General features: G+C 42.8%; 1 pseudogene; it reads left to right on the top strand.

Annotated features, from left to right (window-relative positions):
- Nucleotides 1-1,881: 1,881 nt before the first annotated feature.
- Nucleotides 1,882-25,159, top strand: LOC132206110 (uncharacterized protein K02A2.6-like; annotated as a pseudogene).

Genomic DNA, 25,159 nt, shown 5'->3' with positions numbered 1-25,159 from the left:
GTAGGCTATATTGTTAACAGAGAATACAATATAATAAATTGAAACTAGCACACAAATCACTCTTCTGATCTGAAAAAAGAATATTTGATTGAGGTGAGATAAAAGATAACTGTGGCATCTTCTGCACTTGTATGGAAAGCTGACATGTGAAGGGGAGGCAATGATGGTTGCAATCAAGGAGTGGAACAGGGTGTCATGGGGGCAACAATCTCTTGAAAATTTCGAAATAGGAGGGGATGAAAAGAATTTTTAATGGTCCCATCACGGCACAGGTAGCAGAATATTCCTTCGAATACAGAGGCCGTTGAAATAAAAGTTGGGAACTGCACTATAGATCTCAAAGGGAAGAAAAAGACTGAGAACAGTAGCGCAGGAAATGGGACAAACAAGGTCGATGACCCAGTGATCAACAGTGACAGGGTAAATCTTGGATTGAGGAAATTGGGAGAAGTGCTAGTTGTGAAGAGGCATAGCTGTGGGAGCTATTGTGTTTTTAGTGTATTCATTAATTGCCTCCATTTCCAGGGATAGGTTGAGAAGTCAGAGGGGGAGAGAGAGAGAGAGAGAGAGAGAGAGAGAGAGAGAGAGAGAGAGAGAGAGAGAGAGAGAGAGAGAGAGAGAGAGAGAGAGGGGGGGAGACAGATGAATCAGAGATGAGCAATATGAAAAAGTGACAGAAGAACAGAAATTGAAGCAAAATTGATGAAGCTTTCCAGTTCAGGGCATTATGACCATTTCCCAGATGCACTTCTCCAATGTGTCGTTTCAAACAATTCCAGATGGGGTACTCCAAATGATGAAGTTTCTGGGTGAGGAAGGATGAACTGACTCTCTTTCTTGTAAAAAAAATTCCCCTGCCCCTTCAGTTGGTCACAAGATGAATTTAAAGGCGTTTTCTTCCGTTGTTAGTCCCCTTTCACCCAGGCCAAAGAAATTTAGATTATTTAAAAAAACAGCCAACTTAGTGAGGCTTTGAATTAATGAAAGAGTGAATTTATTAGTTACGAAAAGCAAGAAAGATGAACCCAATACACATACACACTAGAAATGACAGTGCAGTTCTAGAAGAAGAAAATCTTAAAACGATGTACAGATAAGCCTTTCAGTTTTTGTGACAAGTAAACAGTGGAACACTGAAAGTTGAGTAGTCGACTTCAAGAAGATAGTTGAGCAATCGATTGAGATTCTTGGCTTTACAGGTTAACAAAATTGTTTTGTCCTGTTTTCTTTTATATTGTGCCAACCACCTCCTAGAACTCAGAGACAGAATCCTTTAGATAAAAGCAAAATCTGTATCTGCTGAAAAACAAATGAACACAAGATAGAGAAACTCAGCAGGTATGTCAGCACCTGTAGAAACAAAAAATGTTTGACTCTTCAGAACTGCAAATTCTTGTTCAGAACAATTTTTAAAAGGCCACGTACAATAAATATCGGAATAGGCAGGTGTAAAGGGTCATAGATTTTTGACAGATAGCTATAAAGAGTAAACAAAGCTACTATAATATGGATAGCACCATTTTGAAAGAGGTACCTTGTGAACAGTGAAAGCACAAAAAAAGTTATAAAACAAACAACATTACAAGAAATATATGGTAGACAGAAAGACAGCACTGAGGTAAGAAGGTGGAGGCAACATTTATACCTACAGATAAATGCAGTTCACAAGCAAAATCCATAAGCCAATGCATTTGATTTACAAGCAATATTGACACCACTCAAAATACATGGGTAACAGTGGGCAAATGCACCCCGAAATCCCCAAATCACCTGAAAGTGGCCATTAGCGAGACATGGCTGCAAGATGACCTAGATTGAACTTAAATATTTGTATTTAAGAGTATTTGACATTGAGGAAGGACAGGAACCTAGGAAAGAAAAATGGAGAGGAGACCGTTATTTGAAGATATTAGCACAATAGAGAGGGACAACCTAAATTCAGAAAACCAGGATACAGAAAAAGTCTGGGTAAAGGTGACAAAGCGTGGAGCCGGATGAACACAGCAGGCCAAGCAGCATCTCAGGGGGACAAAAGCTGACGTTTCGGGCCTAGACCCTTCATCAGAGAGGGGGATGGGGTGAGGGTTCTGGATTAAATAGGGAGAGAGGGGGAGGCCGACCGAAGATGGAGAGAAAAGAAGATAGGTGGAGAGGAGAGTATAAGTGGGGAGGTAGGGAGGCGATAGGTCAGTCCAGGGAAGACGGACAGGTCAAGGAGGTGGGATGAGGTTAGTAGGTGGGAAATGGAGGTGCGGCTTGAGGTGGGAAGAGGGGATAAGTGAGAGGAAGAACAGGTTAGGGAGGCGGGGACTAGCTGGGCTGGTTTTGGGATGCAGTGGGGGGAGGGGACGAACTGGGCTGGTTTAGGGATGCGGTGGGGGAAGGGGAGATTTTGAAGCTGGTGAAGTCCACATTGATACCATTGGGCTGCAGGGTTCGCAAGTGGAATATGAGTTGCTGTTCCTGCAACCTTCGGGTGGCATCATTGTGGCACTGCAGGAGGCCCATGATGGACATGTCATCTGAGGAATGGGAGGGGGGGGGAGTTAAAATGGTTCGCGACTGGGAGGTGCAGTAGTTTATTGCAAACCGGTCTCCAAGCCTCCGCTTGGTTTCCCCAATGTAGAGAAAGCCACACCGGCTACAGTGGATACAGTACACACATTGGCAGATATGCAGGTGAACATCTGCTTAATGCCCCCACACCTCCTCCCTCACCCCCATCCCAGGCCCCAAGATGACTTTCCAAAATATTGGTTTTGATCAATGAAATAGGATTAATTACTGACTTCATCATGAAAGTGCCAAAGGCAACAACAGGGACCATGTTTAAACTTGATGTAAACTTCAAGGGAAAGTAGCATGAATTTTGAATTCAAACAAGGTCAATTATCAGGGCATGAAAGCAAAGCAGGCAAAAGTGAACTGGCAATTTAGGTTAAGGGGTATGGAAACCGAGATGTACAGGCAAACATTTAAGTGGATATTCCATTCAGCATAGAATAGATACATGTAAATAAGAAACTCTCTAAGCAATGGGTGCCATCTGTGGTTAACTAAAACAAATCAAAGATAATATCATATTCAAAGAAAAGACATAATTCTGCAAAAATAGGTTGTAGGTCGGAAAGTTGGACGGAATATTTTTTTAAAAAGCAAATAATTACTCAATTAATTAGAAGGGAAAAATATTAGGATGCGAGGGAAAATTAGCCAAAAATATAAACACAGATGGGAAAAGCTTCTCCAAATATTTAACAAGAGGTTTTTAAAAAATGATGTTAGTCCTATTACAAAAAGGAAGTCTAGGGAATTAACAGATTAAAGAAACGGCAAACAAATTGAACAAATATTGTGTGACGGTCTTCACTAGAGAGGAAATACAGTAACATCCCAGATGTAGCTGAAAATCAGTAAAGGGAAAAAGGTGCTCAAGAAAATTATGATTACCAGGGAAGTATTATCGAGTAAATTGTTGGAACTGTGAGTTGACAAGTTCCCAGATCCTGACAAATTTCATTCTAACGTCTTAAAAAAAAATAGCAGTGAGATAATTAGTTGGTTTTAATTTTCATTAGATTCAGGGAAGGTTCTTTTGGATTGGAAAATACCTAACGTGTCTCCTTTATTCAAAGAGGAAGGGAGGCTGAAAGCAGGAAACTACACAGCACTTAGCTTAACATTTGTCGTAGGGAACAAATTAGTCTGTTAGTAAAGACATTACAGCAGGGCACTCAGACAAGTTCAAAGTAATCAGGCAGAGGCAATAAGATTTGGTCAAAGGGAAATTATACTTAACTCATTGGAGTTCTTTAAAGAAGTAACTTATGCTGTTAGTAAAGGGGAACCTGTGGATGCACTTGGATTTCTAGAAAGTATAACATGCTACATCAAAGGTTATTACAGAAAATCGATGCTCATGGTGTAGGATGTAACATGTTGGCACAAAGAGAAGGTTGGCAAGCTAACAGAAAGCAGAGTAGGAACAAAAGATCATTTTCAGGCTGGTAAGTTGTCATGAGTGATGTGCGAGAGGGGTCAGTGCCAGGGCCTCAATTCTTTACAATTCATACAAGTGACTTGGATGAAGGAACCAAAGTTATGGTAGATAAATTTGCCAATAACACAAAGACAGGTAGGAATGCAAGTTGTGAACATAACATGAGGAGCCTACAAAGGGATATAGATACATTAAGTGAGTGGGCCAAGATCTGGAAAATTAGGTACAAAGTACGAAATTGTTCCTTTTGTCAGAATGAATAAAAAGGCATATTATCTAAATGGTGAGAGATTGTAGAGCACAAAAATGCAGAGACATCTGCATGTCCTAGTGTATGAATTACAGAGCATTACAATGCAGGTAAAGCAAGCAATCAAGAAAGCTAATAGAATGTTATGTTTATTGCAAGAGGAATTGAATGCAAGAGTAGAGAGGCTATGCTTCTATTGTACAGGGCATTAGTGAGAATCCATCTGGAATAATGTGCACAGTATTGCTTGCCATCCTTACAGTACTATGCTAATGCAATGCAGGCAGTTCAGAGAAGGTTTACAGCATTAATATCTAAAGGGCTCTTGTGGTACAGCAGTAGTGTCTGTACCTCTGAACCAGAAGGCTCCACCTGCTCCAACGGTGGGTAAGAAGGCTGATTAGAAAAAAAAGCCTGGAATGAGCAGATTGTCTTATTAGGAGAGGGCAGACACGCTGGAGTTTAGAAGTGTGTCAGAGGTGACTTAATTAAAACAAACAAGCTCCTGAAGGCACTTGATCAGGTGTATGTCAGAGGACATTTTCCCGTTGTGGGAGAACCAAGAACAAAGGGACCATAGTTTGAAAATAAAGGGTCGGCCACACAAGATAAACATAAAGGAAATTTTTTTCTCTAACAGGATTGAGTCTCTTTGGAATTCCCTTCCTCAAAGGCAGTGGATGAAGAATCTTCAAGTGTTTAAGCCAGAGATAAATAGATTATTGATTACTAACAGAATGAAAGGACTATTATAGTGAATGCTTTGTCAACTGCAAAAATCCTGCTAGGATGATTGGCTTATTGTGTAACAAAGGCATCAGATTGTTTTAAAAATTGAGCATATTTTTGCTAACTAATGATAGTCATCTTTTCAAATACCATTGTGTCCAGGAAATGATCCCTTTACTTGTGTGTTGTGGCTTTAAGTTTAATGGACCAGCAATGAGCATTTCAATGAATTCTTCAAATTCTTCTAATTCTGCTTCTGTATGAGTCCAAGTTCCCCATATGTGAACACGAATACAGACGGTATTATTGCTAAGTGACTGTATTGCCAAATGAAGGAGCTGGTGAGACTGGGAAAACAAAACCCACTGAAAACTAAAAAGCAGCCCCTGAAAATCAAAAGGTATCCTTTGACAAATCTCAAGAGGATGCCCAGGGGAAAAAAAGTTGAGCCTGCAACATTAACAATGATGGGTCCCATATATACTTGAATAAATGTTGGTGATTAAGATGCCCTGTGAGCCCCAAAGACACATTAGGTTAAAAATATGTATACAGATTGCACATAAATGCTTTCTTGCAAATAAAAATATTTAATGCCAATTGTAGTCTCTGTTGAAACTTTCATCTGTACCCAATTAATACTGGATTTTAGCAAACCCAGACACCTCTCTAATGGAGTTCATTTAAGATTAATTGTTACCATATGGTAACATCAGCCAGACAAACCATTAGAACTTCAAAGCCTTGAGAAATTAAACCATTTTTTAACATTATCTGCATCCATCCACAGTTTATAACAAGCCAGAGAGTCTGTACATAAGCACACAATATTAATCCCTTCAAAACCAATCTAACAAGTGAGCATCTATTTAAAATAAAGTCAGATTTCCATGTACATCTTTAAATTGAATATGTATGCACGATCTCTACCAACTTGCTTCACTGTGGAACTCTTATTTATTCAGGATATACAACTTTGCTTCTTTTGTAGACAGCTCTCATCTAAACAGCGAGAGAACAAACAAGCTGGCATACAGTATCACACATTACTAGTGCAATGAAACAATAATTTATCATTGTAGTGGTGCAAGTGCTTGTAACAAATTACCATCACCAACATATTATAGTAAAAAATGGAAATAACTACTCAAAAATGTTCATTTCCTAACCTTGGACTGACTATGGAGGTGAACAAGGGGAAGCAAGATACTAAGACAGACAAATTACCATCAGGTGAGAAAAAAGGCAAGTATTATCTGCTGGCCACTTTTGCACAACTCACAAAAGCCAAAGCAAATCAGCAAAATCCGAAGAGGGTAAATACACCCGGTCTTTTATTCATAAATGCTGAGTGCAAGAAAGATCCACAAAAATATTCAAATTACAGGAAATTTAAGGATCTAAATGTTCCTTATCATTTGGTGAAAAAAGATGTACTCTGTTCAAGAAATGTTGACACAAGTTAAAAAAGCAACATATCAGAAAATTCTCCAAAGTAGTCATATAAATTTAAAGAATAATCAAAACAAAGACAACTTGCAGTTCACATATGTGCCATTATTCAACTTTTGAAGGTAGGTCTCAATATCACTAGTTTATTTTGTCTCACATGACTCAGGCAAATGATACTTTATTCCTCAATAAATGGTTACATTTATTGTATTTACAATCATGTACCCTTAGTTACAGGAAAGGCAAACTAATTTATTGTATTTACAATCATGTACCCTTAGTTACAGGAAAGGCAAACTAATTTATGTTTGAAGCGAAAATGTACTCACATAAGCCATAAACAAAATTGTCCTTAAATGCAAAACAAAATAACATACTTGAAAACAATAAATCATTATTTTAGGCCAATCACATGGTCTCAAAATATGCTGGTCAAATACACTTTCTGCGATCAACAAACAATGAACTGCCAAAGTGTTGCATTTGGCTCGACATATTTGAAAATTAAAAAACATCATATACAACTAATTTTTTTCTTTGAGGACTGGTCAATTTAATTAGTGAAAACACCTGCATACATGTAGCAGAATTTCGAATTGTCACTTATTTCAGCAATTTGAAATAAAATATTACTGAACTAATATTTCTTGGATATGGCAATTGCTCATCCCTATCACAAACACATGGTTTTGTTTTCTGCTCTTTTAACTCTGAATACAGAGAGAAAGAGAAAAGAAGAAAACGCTTCAACTACAATCTACTGCAAATTACAAAGCCTCATTGTTCTAAAAGAAAGGCACTGATAATTTCAATCAGCTTCACATGGCTGTGCTTGCTCCCACTCATAACCATAAAACATCACCATCATACCAACACTCATGCAAGCCATTACAACATAACAAAATATTTTTAAAATATTTTTAAAAGGTGAATGAAATTGCTAAAAGATAAAGTTGAAAATAAAACAAGACTTTCTCATCAAAACTTATAACATCATGGTGATATCTCATGTAATGTTGTGTCTCAAATCAATTTGTGCTGAGTTCTCCTGTTTACGTTCTACATCAAAAGGCCTTGCATTCCTGTATATTAATCCTCTTAGTCACAAATGCACTATAATTAAAAAGGAAATACTTCAGCCTCAATTTAGACCATCCGGACAGCTCTGTGAGGTCAGTGTTCTAAACTTATTACTTACTTGTGCCTCCACATAGGGTGGAATTCCAACGAGACAGAAAGCCACGCCATTCATCTGTAAGATGCTGTGCCTTCGAGTTTTCAGAATGTAGTAAAACGCCTCAATAATCTATACTCCAGCCAGCTTCTAATTTGCAATTAATAGCCTGCCCCCCCCACAGGTTAACGCCGCCTATGTGCTCTGCGGAAAGCCATGCACTAGTCTTCTAATTATCATCCTGTCCACAGCCAAAGGGGAAAGAAGAATCAACTTCCAGTACTCTGCACCAGGGAATCTGTCAGAGCAATACAATGGACACAAAAATGTTAAATATATTACACAAATATATCAAATTTGTTGAGTTTCATGTTACACTCTTGTACCCATTAGGCTTTTCTTCATTAAAAGCTTTGGTGTTCAATGGATCTCTTCCCTTTCTTTCTAAATCAGATTAATAACATTACAGCAGCGATTTAAACAGACGTCTAGAATGGGAAGAGGAGGAGGCTCCCTGCCAGTAAACATTCCAACTGACAGGGGAAACATGTGACGGAAACGCTGGAACAGCACATGGACTACAGAGACTGCACCCAAATCCTGTCTGCACAGTACTAAATAGAAAGCAGACAGCCCAACAGAAAATAAATAATATAAAAATCATGTCATCTCAAAAAATTCATATTCAGACCTGGGAATATAAAACTGCTGAATTTATCTGGATGAAAGTATGCTTTTGGAAATAATTGAAACTGGGAGTAAGAAAGGAAAGTTGCCAAAGATTGTCTTCAAATAAACACAGAAACTATCCAAAAATGTTTATTGAGCTAATTTTAAGAAATGTTTGCAAGACACATCAAAAACATTGGGTTGGAATATGCAAACTAGTTATTATCCGGACAATGGAGTCACGACAGATCACACTGCACACAGACAGATAACAGAACTCCAAGAAGAATCCTCTAATATGGAGTCAATTAGGAGATGGTTGCCAGGAGAATCAGCTAATAAGTGGTGGTGGGAGAAAGCAGTATTCTTAGGTATAACAGTGTGGAGCTGGAGGAACACAGCAGGCCAGGCAACATCTGCGGAGCAGGAAAACTCGTGTTTCAGGTCAGGACCTTTCTTCAGAAAAAGGTAGGGGGAAGGGAGCTCTGAAATAGACAAGATGGGTCGGATGGTGAGTGCAGGTAGGCAGTGGTGGTGATTGGGCAGTGAGGTGGGAGGGGCGGATAGGTGGGAGAGATGATGGACAGGTCAAGGAGGCAGGGATGAGAGGGAGGGGTGGTCGTGGGATGAGGCCGGGTGTGGGGAGATTTTGAAACTAGTAAAGTTCACATTGAGACTCCCCAGGGTTGTAGGCTCCAAAGGTGGAATATTCTTAGGTAGTTTGCTGGCACCATACTCAGGATTAATCTTTATATAAACTACAATAGAAGGCCGAGGAAAGGCAACAGAAGTAACCAAAAGGGTGATTCTTTTATTAGCAGAAGCACAAGGCCAGCAAGGCTGATGAAGGCAGCATAATTACAGGTGGCCAAGAAAGTCAGCAACTGCTCGGTCATCACACCAACATGGGTTTTAGTGTGTTATGACAGGCCATGTTTACCATTACAGAATTTTAACTTCCATCACAATGTCCAAAATGAGTAGCCCAGCAAACAGATAAAAGAACTGCATGCCAGCCTCCACACAGTAAAGACAGAGTTAGCTGTCACAGGGCAGAATTTATTTTCTGATTGTCTGGGCATCAGACCCATTATGTGCTGATGAGGTGTTCATGTGAATTCATTCTTGTATACATCTCAACTGCTGTGGTCATTGGCACCTGGAGATGTTTTAGCAATTGGATACTGCTTCACAGAAGAGATGATGGCCTGTATAATGTAGTCATTTATACAGTACAGCTGATCACGAGGATACTAAAGAATCTTTATGGGGTGTATTGCGGGGCTGTCCCAGACCTAAGCATTGGAACCATGTTTTCAGAAGCCCAACTATAAATTCAATGCAATTACATGAAGGTTTCTTCTCCCTCTGTCCTGGGGGTCTGCATAAATTTAAGCAACCTTCTCTTTAGTGGATACACTTCCTTGACATCCAAGATCCACAACAAAAAGTTCAAATGAAGAATTCATGCACTTGGGATTATTCGAGGGTGCAGAATCCATTGCAGCTTCCCATGAACAAACAGCCATGACTGTGCAGACAGAGCTTTGATATCCATTTGCAGACTGAATTGCTGCTGAGGGAATTCTGCCATCACTCTGATTCCAATCACTCAATGTGCCTGACTGGCCCGCTTGATGAGAAAACTGATGAGTTCCCCTACTATGTGTAACAAGCTATCCATCGCCTGCTTGAAGCATGCTAGGCTGTTGACTGTGATCTCCCAAAAATGTTTCCAGATGAACCATTAACCAAGGCTGAAACAAAAAGTGTCACAGGTGCATTCACTGTCACAGACAACAGGGAGCAACCAAACATTAGTGCCACATTCTAACGCCCTACCTCCTCAGTGCCCGCCATAAGCACTTGCCACAGGGGCAGTAAAATTTCACTGAGGTTACACATGCATATCATTAAACTACAATGTTTTAAAATTGGTTAAGAGAAAACAAATAACCAAAGTGCATGTGTAATATTCCGATTTCAACTATAACAGTATTCAATTTTAACTCAAAATAATCTGCAACAGAGCTTAAGTTGTGGCCATTTCGGAGACATGGATAGAGCAGGGACAGGAATGGTTGTTGCAGGTTCTGGGATTTCAACGTTTCAGTAAGAACAGAGAAGATGGTAAAAGAAGGGGGAGGTGTGGCATTGTTGGTCAAGGACAGTATTACAGTTGCAGGAAGGATGTTTGGGGACTCGTCAACCGAGGTAGTATGGGCTGAGGTTAGAAACAGGAAAGGAGAGGTCACCCTGTTAGGAGTTTTCTATAGGCCTCCGAATAGTTCCAGATATGTAGAGGAAAGGACAGCAAAGATGATTCTCAATAGGAGTGAGAGAGATAGGGTAGTTGTCATGGGGGACTTCAACTTTCCAAATATTGACTGGGAACACTATAGTTCAAGTACTATAGATGGGTCAGTTTTTGTCCAGTGTGTGCAGGAGGGTTTCATGACACAGTATGTAGACAGGCCAACAAGGGGCGAAGCCACATTAGATTTGGTACTGGGTAATGAGCCTGGCCAGGTGTTAGGTTTGGAAGTAGGCAAGCACTTTGGTGATAGCGATCACAATTCTGTTATGTTTACTTCAGTGATAGAAAGGGATAGGTGTATACCACTGGGCAAGAGTTATAGTTGGGGGAAAGGCAATTACCATGAGATTAGGCAAGATTTAGGGAGCATAGGATGGGGAAGGAAACTGCAGGGGATGGGCACATTAGAAATGTGGAGCTTATTCAAGGAAAAGCTCCTGTGTGTCCTAGATAAATATGTACCTGTCAGGCAGGGAGGAAGCTGTAGAGCGCGGGAGCTGTGGTTTACGAAGGAAGTGGAATCTCTGGTCAAGAGGAAGAAGGCGGCTTATGTTAGGATGAGATGTGAAGGCTCAGTTAGGGCACTTGAGGGCTACGAGGTAGCCTGGAAAGACCTAAAGAGAGAGCTCAGAAGAGCCAGGAGGAGACATGAGAAGTTGTTGGCAGATAGGATCAGGGTGAACCCTAAGGCTTTCTATCGGTATTTAAGGAATAAAAGAATGACGAAAGTAAGATCAGGGCCAAACAAGGATAGTAGTGGGAAGTTGTGTGTGGAGTCAGAGGAGATAGGGGAAGCACTAAATGAATACTTTTCAACAGTATTCACTCTAGAAAACGACAACGTTGTCGAGGAGAATACTGAGATACAGGCTATTAGACTAGGTGGGATTGAGGTTCACACGGAAGAGGTATTAGAAATCCTACAGAGTGTGAAAATAGAAAAGTCCTCTGGGCCAGAAGGAATTTATCCTCGGATCCTCTGGGAAGCCAGGGAGGAGACTGCTGAGCCTTTGACATTGATCTTTAACTCGTCATTGTCTACAGGAATTGTGCCAGAAGACTGGAGGAAAGCAAATGTGGTTTGCCTGTTCAAGGAGGGGAGTAGAGACAACCCTGGTAATTATAGGCCAGTGAGCCTTCCCTCAGATGTTGGTGAAGTGTTGGAAAAGGTTATAAGGGATAGGATTTATAATCATCTAGAAAAGAATAATTTGATTAGGGATAATCAGCACAGTTTTGTGAAGGGTAGGTCGTGCCTCACAAACCTTATTGAGTTCTTTGAGAAGGTGACCAAACAGGTAGATGAGAGTGAACCGGGTGATGTGGCGTATATGGATGTCAGCAAGGTGTTCCATAAGGTTCCCCACAATAGGCTATTGTACAAAATGCGGAGGAATGGGATTGTGGGAGATGTAGCGGTTTGGATCGGAAATTGGCTTGCTGAAAGAAGACAGAGGGTGGTAGTTAATAGGAAATGTTCATCCTGAAGGCCAGTTACTAGTGGTGTACCGCAAGGGTCGGTGTTGGGTCCACTGCTGTTTGTCATTTTTATAAATGACCTGGATGAGGGCGTAGAAGGATGGGTTCGTAAATTTGCAGACGACACTAAGGTCGGTGGAGTTGTGGATAGTGGCAAAGGATGCTGTAGGTTGTAGAGAGACATAGATAAGCTGCAGAGCTGGGCTGAGAGGTGGCAAATGGAGTTTAATGCAGACAAGTGTGAGGTGATGCACTTTGGTAGGAGTAACCAGAAGGCAAAGTACTGGGCTAATGGTAAGATTCTTAGTAGTGTAGATGAGCAGAGAGATCTCGGTGTCCACGTACACAGATCCTTGAAAGTTGCCACCCAGGTTGACAGGGCTGTTAAGAAGGCATACAGTGTTTTAGCTTTTATTAATAGAGGGATCGAGTTCCAGAACCAAGAGGTTATGCTGTACAAAACTCTGGTGCGGCCACATTTGGAGTATTGCGTACAGTTCTGGTCACCACATTATAAGGAGGATGTGGAAGCTTTGGAAAGGGTGCAGAGGAGATTTACTATGATGTTGCCTGGTTATGGAGGGAAGGTCTTACAAGGAAAGGCTGAGGGACTTCAAGCTGTTTTCGTTAGAGAGAAGAAGGTTGAGAGGTGACTTAATTGAGACATATAAAGATAATCAGAGGGTTAGATAGGGTGGATAGGGAGAGCCTTTTTCCTAGGATGGTGACGGCGAGCACGAGGGGGCATAGCTTTAAATTGAGGGGTGGAAGATATAGGACAGATGTCAGAGGTATACTGTGCTGTAATGTTCTATGTTCTATGTTAAGTATTATTTTCTTAAGTGGTGTAGGATTTAATGCTCAAGGGAAATTTAGAAGTGGGAGCACACCAGATTGGCACCTTACCACTTTCATTCTCTGCCTCAAGTTAATCCAGGGCAGGGAGGCTCACAGGCAGCTTTCTCCCAGGCAGTTACCGCACAGAGAGATCCTGCCTTGCTTCAGTGGGATTCAGCTGGTGGAGCATGGGGCTGTCATAATGTGGAAATCATGAAAAACAGATCTATTCAGTTTGCAATGTGGGATCCACGAAATGGGCTGAGGTTTCTTGTTTCAAAGGAATGGTGCCTGAATGACTCAGCACCAGGGAGGAATGGAGCACAGACCTACCCCCTTACCATTGCTGATAAACCCCTTCCATCCTCTCATGTAACATTGATTATACGAGGATTAAATCTCCAGGTGCATTGCCAACAATGCTGCTGTTCCCCAGATGGCATTATCTGAAGTGGATTTTGTAATTGGCTGAGAGTTCCTGGGGCAGGATTTCTACCCCGAGGGTCTTTGACCTGGGCACTTAGTGCCCAAAGAGCAAATAATATGGCAAGTCTCCTTATAGTGGGATAAGTTTAGTTTGGGATTATGGTCAGCATGGATTCTATACGTAAGGCTACCAAATTCTTTCACAGGCTTCCATACAATGTATCAATTTTTGGGTTATGAAAATACAACATAAACTGGTTGACAGATTTTACTCTTAACACTTTAAAAATCTTGTTACTCAAGTGAAATAAAAACCAGTATCTGTAACTAAAGCACACAACATTTTACCCCTACCAAGCTTTATCTCTTGCATAGTCCAATGGACATTAGTCAATTTACATACATACAATTCACATGGCAACAAAAAGCTTCATTACATTAAGACCTAACTGCATTTGTACTTTGGGACAAAAATAGATAGAACTCTGGTGAACAGCATACTGAATAAAAATAGGTCAAACCCTCCTGGTGTCACACAATGACATCAGTGCAGTTCCATCTGCCTGAGGATCACATTCCACAAACCATAAATCTATTTTTAATAGCTAAATCTGGATACAAAACACCGAGTACTGTAAATACTAATCATAAATTGCATATTTTCAATACATAAAACAATTTTCTATTCACACATAATAATTTTTGATTTCTTGAAACATGACGTAAATTCCTGGTTTTGCTGTTGCATTACTCATTGGGTGTTCCTCCCAAGTTAGTGCACAGACAGATTTTGAATCATACTTTACATTGTTCTTACATTAAATGAATCCTCAAAATTAGCAAATAAACACATTGAGACAAAACTCTATTTGAACAATTTAATTGTAGTAAAAACATGAAAATGGTGCTCTGGAAACTTAAGGAATAGTGCGTTCAATTAAAATCAATACTATTTCCATTTGTCTAAAAACCAGTCCTTAAAAAAAGGCAATAAATTAAGGCAGTACAGTGGCTCAGTGGTTAGTTAGGACTGCTGCCTCACAGCACCAGGGACCTGGGTTCAATTCCAATCTCAGCCACTGTCTGCGCTGAGTTTGCTCAGAGGTTTCCTCTGGGATGCTCCAGTTTCCTCCCACAGTCCAGAGGTGTGTAGGGTAGGTGGACTGGCCATGCTAAATTGTTCAGGGATGTTTAGGTTACATGGGTTAGACCTGGGAATTGCAGTGATAGGGGATTGGGTCTGGGTGGGATGCTCTTTGGAGGGGTGTGTGGACTTACTGGTCCTGTTTCCGCACTGTAGTCATTCTATATGAATTTAAAATGACAGGAAAATTTGACAACTGTACTAGATAAAAGCATATCTTTGTTTCGTAAACAACATAAGTACTGCTGAGGTTATGGATAGTATCCCTTCAAAAATCACCGAGTAAGCCTCTGCTACTGTGTCTCATCCTGGACACCACACTTAAAGAATATCAAGGCCTTAGAAAAAGATGTGAAAGAGAGTTTAAAAAATGCTTCTAGAGACTTCAGTAATATGCAGAGACAACAGTAACTGGGATAGATCTTCTTTATAGATGAAGCAGACAATAAAAGGTTTTTAAAATTCCTTGGTTTTGACAGTCAGTAACAGAAAACTGTTCCGACCAACAACAGAATGGTTACCAAAGGAAACAGATACAAGATAATTATTTAGAATCACAGAAATTTAAAGTGCAGTGGCAGCCATTTAATACCTACTATTTGAAGGAATAGATCTGCATAACTGCACTGCCCTGTTTTGGTCTGTGGCCATGCAAATCTGTTGCTCGAGTAAATCAAGCTGAACATACTGTGTGACAATTTGCAGACAACGTTTTGTTGCAAAGATGTAGTAGAACGGACAGCACCAGATGGAGAAAGATGATGGGCTGGAGGACAAAAATGAACTAGAAAATATACTTTTTCTTTATTCATTCACGGATGAGGGTGTTGCTGGCCAGGCAGCATTTATTGCTTATTCCTAATTGTCCAGAGGGCAGTTAAGAGTCAGCCACATTGCTGTGGGTCTGGACTCACACATAGGCCAGACCAGGTAAGGACAGCAGTTTCATTTCCAGACGGACATTAGGGAACCAGATAGGTTTTTCCTGGCAATCAGCAATGGATATATGGCCATCATTAGGCCCTTAATTCCAGATATTCAAATTCCACCATCTGCCACAGCTGGATTCAAACGCAGGTCTCCAAAACATTATCTGAGTCTCTGGATTTGTAGTCCAGTGATAATACCACGAGGCCATCACCTCCCTTCTGTAGGGAGGATCTTCAAGAGTGGGACACCACTGAGGCTGGAGTGAGAAGCATTGCAATGGACCAGACACAGCAGCAGAGTGCTGCTTCCCACTGTCCTTCACACCACAAGATGAACCAAAAGTATAACCAAGTTATACATGGTAAACATTCAGGTAAAGAAGTCACTAGACTTCTGATATCATACGCAATATACAGAAACTAGCCACCAAAAGACACTACCAATTCTCACTGCTCTCGATACACATGGACAAAGGAGGACACAAATTTGACTGGAACAACACATCCATAACAGCAGAGCCAAACAGAGGCAATCCAGGGAATTCCTGCAAGCCTAGCATTCCAACTGGAACTCCATTAACAAACACATTGTATATCAGGTCCGATACAAGCCACTGAAAAACAGAACTGGAAGTAATGCCAACCACCCAGCAAACCGAAGCATAATAACAAGTGGGACAGAACACTAGCACTTCACCAGAGATGCACTGACCATGTTACCTAGTTGGGTGACTAAATGTCTGCAATCAAGCACACCAGCTCAGGCAGCAAGTCTACAACCTCACAGCTATATGCTGCAGAGTCTGTAAGACAGCACAGATCGATCACCCCTATCCTGGGAACATTGGTAATCCTAAACCTCTCTTTACGTGCACTGTAAGCACCCACTGTCTTCTTTATTCCACTAACAGTTACATTCCCTAAATTCCACTGATCCCTTCACCTGTCTCCAACATTCACCCTCCATTTAGACCTGTTCCTCTGGCCTCTTTCTTGCACTCAAACCAGCTCCAGCGAACCACATCACAAACTGGAAGAACATATCTCATCTTCAGACTAGGCAGTTTACAACCTTCTGGATTTAATATTTAGTTCAGCAGCTTCAGATTGTGTACCCTCTCCCATTTCTCCCCTTTCTTTTAGCTTTGCTTGTTGCATTCTGCGTCACCATGTCCTGTCTCCCCACTCAAATGGGATTCTTCTTTCCAGTTTGGTGGTTAGACACACCATTGTCCTGCCATTCTCACATTCCAATCACTTAATCTGCATTATCAACACCCTTTCTCCTCCCGTACTTCATTGCCCCACTTCCCACATAGATGCAACGGTCAAAAAGGCACAATGCCTCTTCCTCCTCAGGCAATTCAGGAAATTTGGCATGTCCATAAAGACCCTCACCATCTTTTAGAGATGCACCATTGAAAGCATACAGTCTGCGTGCATAGCAGCCTGGTACAGCAACTGCTCTGCCCAGGACCACAAACTACAGAAGGTGGTGTGCACAGCCCAGAACATCACGGAAGCCAACCTCCCATCCATGGACTCCATTTACATATCCTGTCACTGCAGAAAGGCTACCCAAGACTCGTCCTATGCTGGTAATATTGTCCTACAACCTCTTCCATCAGGCAGAAGAAACAGAAACTTGAACACATGCATCTGCAGCTTCAAGAACAGCTTCTTCCCTGCTGTTAATAGACTGATGAATAGACTCTCTAATTTCAAACAATGGTGATCTTGACTAGCGCATGTCCTTTGGCGTGTAACCTTTATACCTTATTCTGTCCAAGATATTTTTCCCACCCTATGATCTGTCTGTCCTTGCTTACTATGATCTGCCAGTACTGCAAACAAAGCTTATCACGGTACTTAGACACTGTGACAATAAATCAAATCAAAATCAATTTGATAAATGATCATAGCATAAGTGCTGCCCCCTGTACGCTACATATCAGCGCTGATGAGTCATTTAGATTTGAAACATTAGCCCGCTCTCTCTCTCTCCTTGGATGCTACCTGACCCACCGATTTCCAGCATTTTCTTTGTGGTTTTCATTCATTCCAGCATTTGCAGTAATTTGCACTTATATTCCTTAAAATAAATTCTTACTTTTAGCTATCCCTCAAAATGTTGATCCATCTATTCAGCTGTTGCTATTTCTCTTTCATTACACTGAGTCAAGGCCTACCCCAGGCTTCCTACTTCCCGAGCGCCAAAGGTGAAACACTATCTTCAACCTCTTACCAAATTTATTGCATCCACAATATCATTAATCATCTAGATTCCTTTGCTGGTCCCTTTACAAAATGCTACTATAAACTGTATTAGTATATCATAACTGTAAACTGTAAATCTTAGATTTTAGAAAGATACTATCCACATCCTTTCAAAGCTGCCATTTTCAACAATCTTTTCCATCCTCAACCTCAAGAATTTAGACCATGTAAGCTAAGTTTATAAATCTCCTTTTCCTCTCTAAGGGAATTCAGCTGAACAGCTTTGGACAGGACACAGCAAAACCAAGAGAGATTGCATAAACTATATTCCTGACATTGCAAAATGCAAGGCCCAAACAAACAATGTAATTTCTGATAGTGTTCCAAAATGTAACAAAATTGTATTACACTACCGTTAAAGACCTCATTACTAAGTGTGTAGAAGACTGTGTGCCAAAGAAATTAATCCAAATGTACCCCAATTGGAAATCACAGAAGAACAGGGAGATCCACACCCTGCTGAAGTCCAGGTCTGAGGTGTTTCAAGTCAGGCGACCGTGATTTATGCAGAAAATCCAGATATGATCTCTGCAAAACCATCAGAAATGCCAAAAGGCAATACCAAACTTAGCTTGAGACCCAGACTAACCAAACGGACAGCGGTCGTTTGTGGCGAGGCTTACACATCATATTGAGCTACAAAGTGAAGTCAAACAAAACTCTGGGCAGCAATACATCCCTACCCGATCAGCTGAATGCATTCCACACTGACTTTGAATAGAAGGTCAGTGAAATGATGTCATGTGCCCTAACAGCCTCGAATGCACCTGTGCCCATGGTTACCACCATAGACTTAGATCGGAATTCTTGAGAGCAACCCCATGGAAAGCAACTTGCCCAGCTGTGCACTCAGATCCTGTGTGAACGAACTGGCAGGAGTATTCGCTGACATCTTTAACCTCTCCTCACTTTGATCTGAAGACCCCACCTGCTTCAAGACCAGCACTATCATCTCAGTGCCGAAGAAAAATCATGCAGCGTGCGTCAATGACTACTGCCCAGTGGGATGGGCCTCCATACGTGTGTAGTGCTTCAAGAGATTAGTCACAGCTCACGTCAACTGCCTTCCAGACTGCCTTGATCCTTTGCACTTCTTGCAATGGTGCAACAGGTCCACAGCAGACACCATCTCCCTAGCCGTACACTCATCCTTGGAACATCTGGATAACAAGGATGCCTGTGTCAGGCACCTACTTATTGACTACAGCTCAGCATTCAACACAGTTCCAAACAAACTCATCTCCAAACTCCAAGACTTAGGTCTCCACTCTCCCCTCTTTAACTTGATCCTTGAATTCCTGACCCGCAGGCCCCAATTAGTAAAAATAGATGACAACACCGCCTCCACAATAATCCTAATGCCAGTGCACCCCCAAAACTACATACTCAGCCCCCTACTATAGTCCGTATACACTCACAACTGTGTGGCTAAATTTCACTCAAACTTCAACCAACATTACTAGTTTACTGATGACACCACCATTGTAGGTCAGATGTCAAACAATGATGAGACAGAGTACAGGAAAAAGATTCAGTGATTAGTGGCATGGTGTAAAGACAGCAGTGTCGCCATCAACATCAGCAAAATAAAGGAGCTGGTCATTGACTTCAGGAAGTGGAGAGGAGGGCACACTCCTTTTTGCATCAACAGTGCTGAAGTGGAGATGGTCCACAGCTGCAAGTTCCTAGGAATGATGACCAATGACCTATTGTGGTCCACCCATGTCGACACAATGGTCAAGAAAGCATAACATCTCTATTTCCTCAGGACAGAAAGGAAATTTGGCATTTCCACAAAGAATCTTCCCAATTTTTATACAGGTGTCATGGAAAGCATCCGAACTGGATGCATCACAGTGTGGTATGGCAACTGTTCTTCTCAAGACCCCAGGAAAATACGGAGTTGTGAACACAGCCCAGTCCATCATGCAAATCAGCTTTCCATCTATACTTCCTGCTGCCTCAGGAAAGCAACCAGTATTATCAAAGACCATTCCTACCCCATTATACTCTCTTCCACCCTCTTCAGTCAGGCAGAAGATATCAAAGTTTGAATACATGTATTCAAGATTTAAGAATAGCTTCATCCCTATTGTTATCAGACTTTTGAACAGATCTCTCAAACATTAATGTTGATCTCTCTTCACCTTCTCTGCAGCCATAACACACTATTCTGTACTCTTCTGCTACCTAAATGCTTCATGCACTTTGTATGGTACACTCTGCCTGCGGAGCACACAAAACAACACTTTCACTGCATCTCCGTACATATGACAACATTAAATCAACTCTCATTTTTCCTTCAAATTAGTTCAGTTATAAAACTTACATTTTGAAATCAAGATAATAGTGTGACCGCTTAACTACTACATTATACTACTAGCAGTATGATTAAATAGAGCAGTTGAAACCCCAGTTTCAAATTATGACCTCTTGCAACTTCACGTTTTTAAAAAGCACTTAATCTGATCTTTGTACAGGGAGGCAAGTTTTAAAAAAAACTGAACATTTTAATATTTTTTCTTGATTTTGCTAATTTGCATGACTAAGAAACTACTAGCATTTTGAACTAACTTACTTGGACACAAGGCTGTAATTGAAATAACACAGACATTAATTTTAGTTTCTGAAACCAATCTGATGCCATCATTTACTACAGTAAAACATTACACAGTGGTTAGCATGAACAACTCTCCTTTACAACCTCACCTGAGGTGAGATGACCCTCAGGTTAAACCACCACCAGTTGTCTGTCACTAATGAGAATAGTAGTCCTCTGGGCCCACAGCAACTTTACACAACGAAATATAGATGAATCATGTTGTAAACTTCGATGTTACACCCTGACTCAAACATTATTTAAAAACTACAGTTTAACTGATTTTCAGATTAGTCTATTTCTAAAGAGCTAAACAAAAACCATGTTTGATGCAGTATGAAAACCGAAAGAACAGCGGATGCTGTAAATCAGGAACAAAAACAGAGTTGCCAGAAAAGCTCAGTAGCTCTGGCAGCATCAGTGAAGGACAAAACTGTTGGGGATGTTGCCATCCCCAAGATCTGTGTCGTTTACTCACTGTAGACGGTTTGCTTTTTCTAAGGTTTGAGTTTCGAGTTTTTCACACCGTTTCCGCCATGTTGCTTTCCTGGTCGAAAAGACCGCCTATCAATAAGCTCACTTCTCATTGGCTGATGGATGCTTAAGTACGCTACTTCGCATTTGATTGGTCGAGGTCATTCCTAATGTATAAATACAGACGAGTTGTGTTCATTTTGTGTCTTCGGACGGAGACAGTAAAAGCTCTTTTTCTAAAGGCCTCGTGTCCTCTCTTCCTGCGTCAGTAAGTTTGGGGTGCGACTCTAGCTGGGGACTGGGGCTTGTCCACTATCATCTCGTGTGAACGTTCGCATCAGCTTGCGCCTAGTCGTCTGCGTACAGACAATCATACCGAGTCCATAGCTACCGAGGTATCGCGAAACATAACAGATTGGCGACGAGATGTTCGTAAAATAGACCCAGAAAAGTTGCAGCTTCTACTCGAACAGCAGTTAAAGTTGATGGAGATGCTCGCGGAGACCAGGGTTCTAGCACTGGCAGCATCTACTAATATTCTGCCTTCTGTTGACGGTATCGCTAACAGTATCACCGAGTTTGGGTATGACCCAGAGGCCAATGTTACTTTTGATACCTGGTTCCGTCGCTACGAGGAGCTATTTCGTGTCGACTTCGCTGGTCAGGATGATACATGGAAAGTCCAGCTCTTGCTTCGTAAACTTGACCTGGCAGAGCTGGACAAGTACTGCAACCTTATCATGCCAGATAAACCTGCGGATCAGTCGTTTGATGCCACAGTTCAATTGCTCAAGCAGCACTTCGGTGATCAGTGCTCGTTGTTCAGCATATGCTACCGTTGCTTAAAGTTGGTCATGAATGAGTCAGGTGTTTTTCTGACACATGTTGGGATAGTTAACCGTGAATGTGAACGTTTCAAGTTAAGATCGCTCACTGATGATCAGTTCAAAGCACTTATCTTTATATGCAGTCTCCAGTCCCCTAAATTTGCAGATATCCGCGTGCGCCTTCTCAATCGGTTGGAACAGGACCCTACGCTGACTCTCGCTGCCATCACGGACGAATACCAACGGTTGATCAATCTGCAGCATGACACCACTTTGGCCCAATCTGGGGGCCAAGGGGGTTCCGAAGTTCATGCAGTTCCCCAGGCCACCACACATTCCGGTCCTTCCAATTCTGGCACGTCTTCCTCTGGTCCGTCCTCTGGTTCATCGCATTCTGGTCCGAACTCTCACAAAGGCTCGAAAAAGAAGCCACCATCCCCCTGTTGGCACTGCGGGGCCTGGCATTTTGTCAGGCTCTGCCCCTTCAAGCACCATTGATGTCGCCAGTACAATGCAGTCGGTCACAAAGATGGCCACTGCAAGTCTCGACAAGCCAACAAACCTGACGCACCCAAGCCACACGCAAGCCCCCGAAGCAAGACGAAGCAGGCTGCCTTTTCCCGAAGCCTGCTGGCAACTTTCCAAGTCAATGCCCCTGGCCGAAGGAAGTACATCACAGTCAACGTCAATGGCCACCCGGTCCGGTTGCAGCTGGACACTGTATCGGACATCACCATTCTCTCCGAGAGAATTTGGCGCAACCTCGGACAACCTCTAGTCAGAGATACCTCCAAAACTGCCATCAGGGCTTGTGGTGGGCACCTCAACCTCTCGGGGCAACTCGGCTGCTGCATATCCTTCTGCGGCAAAGCATTCAACGGCGCATGTTACATCGCTGCGTCGGATCTCAACCTTTTGGGGCTCGACTGGCTTGACGTTCTGGGCTTGGCCAATCTGCCGCTCAACGCAATTTGCAACCAGGTGCAGTCCCCTGCTGCACCCTGTCCAATCAGATTGTGAAACAATTCACATTGGTCTTCCAACCCGGCTTGGGACTCTGCTCCGCCACACAAGCTGTGCTACAACTCCAACCTAATGCCACACCGGTCTTCCGCCCTAAGAGACCGGTACCATACACCTCATTGCTGCAGGTCGACGCTGAACTACAACGCCTCGAACACCAGGGAGTCTTAACCCCCATTTCCTACTCCTCTTGGGAAGCACCTATCGTCGTCAGAAAGGCCAACGGTTTGCTCCGCATCTGTGCTGATTTCTCTACTGGTCTTAATGCAGCCCTGAAAGACCACCACTACCCGTTGCCGGTTCCAGACGACCTGTTCACTATCCTGAACGGAGGCCATTTCTTTGCCAAACTCGATCTTGCTGACGCATACCTCCAGTTGGAAGTCGCAGCGGAATCCCGTGAGTTATTGACTATAAACACCCATTGAGGCCTTTTCCAATACACGCGTTTACCTTTTGGTGTCGAATCCGCCCCAGCTATTTTCCAACAGGTAAGGGATACGATCTTATCTGGCAACCCAGGTGTGGCCGCATACCTGAACGATGTCTTGATCGTCGCTGGTTCCTCCGAAGAATTGCGGTGTTGCACCAAGGCCGTTCTTCAGCACATTCAGGATAATGGGTTCCGCCTCCGGCCTGAAAAGTGCTAATTCTTCCTCTGGTCAGTGAAGTACCTTGGCTTCATCTTCGATGCCTCTGGTCACCATCCTGATCCGGAAAACATTCGCGCAATTCACCAGATAGCAACCCCGACGGACGTTCCCTCACTATATTCGTTCCTGGGATTGATCAGTTATTATTCCGCGTTCCTTCCATTGCTACACAACGTCCGAGCGCCACGAAACCACCTGCTTGGAAAATACGTGCCTTGGAACTGGTCGGGTGAGCGTGAAGCAGCTTTCTGTCAGCTAAAGTCCATGCTCACATCTGATCTCCTCTTAACACACTATGATCCGCAGTTACCAATTGCAGTGGCAGCTGATGCCTCTGTCTATGGTGTTGGTGCCGTAATCCGTCATGCCTTCCCTGATGGCAGCGAGAAAGCGATCATGCACGCCTCCAGGATGCCGGCAGAAAAACGTTACGGCCAAATCGAGAAAGAAGCCCTCGCGTTGGTTTTCGCAGTGCAGCGTTTCCACAAGTTGGTCTACAGCCGTAAGTTCACCCTATTAACCGATCATAAACCACTACTCTCCATCTACGGTTCCAAAACAGATATCCCGGCACACTCAGCCAACAGACTCCAATGCTGGGCGCTAATTCTCCTTGGTTACGACTTTCACATCCAATACAGGCGCACCCAATATTTTGGCCAAGCTGATGCTCTCTCACACCTCATCAGCGACTATCCCACCTCTGAAGAAGAGGCCGTCATCGCCGCCATTTCGACGGATGACTGTGCCATCCACCACCTGACCCACGCCATATGCGGTCTACCGGCAACTGTCACTGAGATCCAACAAGCGATGCAGGCGGACCCAATACTACAACGAGCCATCCGTTATGTTGGAGATACAGGCCAGCCCACTCACCGAGCGACAAATTGCAGCAATTGTTCCATCGCCATGAGTCACTGTGTGTTGTAAGTGATTGTCTTATGTTCGGCGACCGTGTTGTGGCACCCAAGACACTCCGCTTACGTGTTCTCCGCCAGTTTTATTCCGCCCACCCAGGTACCTCTCGGATGAAACCGATTGCACACAGCTTCAATTATTGGCCTGGTATGGATGGTGACATCACGTTCTTCGTCAAACGCTGCCCTCGGTGCCAAGAAGCAGCCAAGAATCCCCCAAGAAAGCCACCTGTGCCTTGGTCGCGGCCGGAACATCCATGGTCACACCTTCATCTGAATTTTGTGGGGCCTATCAACGGTTGGTCCTATCTGATTCTGGTCGACGCGTTTTCCAAGTGGCCCGAGATCGTCCCCTTGGTGCCCGCAACGACTACGCAGACGGTACGAGCCCTGACCCAAATTTTCAGTCAACATGGCTTACCAGAGTCTATCGTCACAGACAATGGCTCACAATTCCCGTCTAGTGAGTTTGCCGAGTTCTGCCGCTCTCATGCCAGCTCTCTCATCCGCTCGCCGGCTTACTACCCCCAATCCAACGGCCAAGCAGAACACTTCGTTGACACCTTCAAGCAAGCCCTGCTTAAAGCTCGAGGGGTGGGACGTCCGTCGAGGTACTGCAGAGATTCCTACTTGTGTATCGCTCCACACCTGACAAAGCTCTGCCTAACCACCAATCCACCACGGAAGCCTTGATGGGTCGAAACCTGCAAACGGTCAACCACGGCATGATTCCGAGCAACGCAAAACAGACCAAAATACCGGTGGCGAGATCTCCCTTCGCAGTTGGCTCCCACGTGTATGTTCGTGACTACCGACTGAAGCACGACCCGTGGATTGAAGGGCAGATTGTAAGAAAACGAGGAAGGGTGCTGTGCGACGTAGCAGTTGGTGATTCCCTCTAGTCGAGGCATCGCAACCAACTAACTTCGCCAGCGGCACGCCGCAGAGTCAGCAGAAGCATTGGTGGAAATTCCCTTTGA

Source organism: Stegostoma tigrinum, chromosome 31 (assembly GCF_030684315.1).
Source record: "Stegostoma tigrinum isolate sSteTig4 chromosome 31, sSteTig4.hap1, whole genome shotgun sequence".
Taxonomy (NCBI): domain Eukaryota; kingdom Metazoa; phylum Chordata; class Chondrichthyes; order Orectolobiformes; family Stegostomatidae; genus Stegostoma; species Stegostoma tigrinum.
Note: the sequence above shows the minus strand (reverse complement) of the source record. Positions and strands in the feature narration are given on the sequence as shown.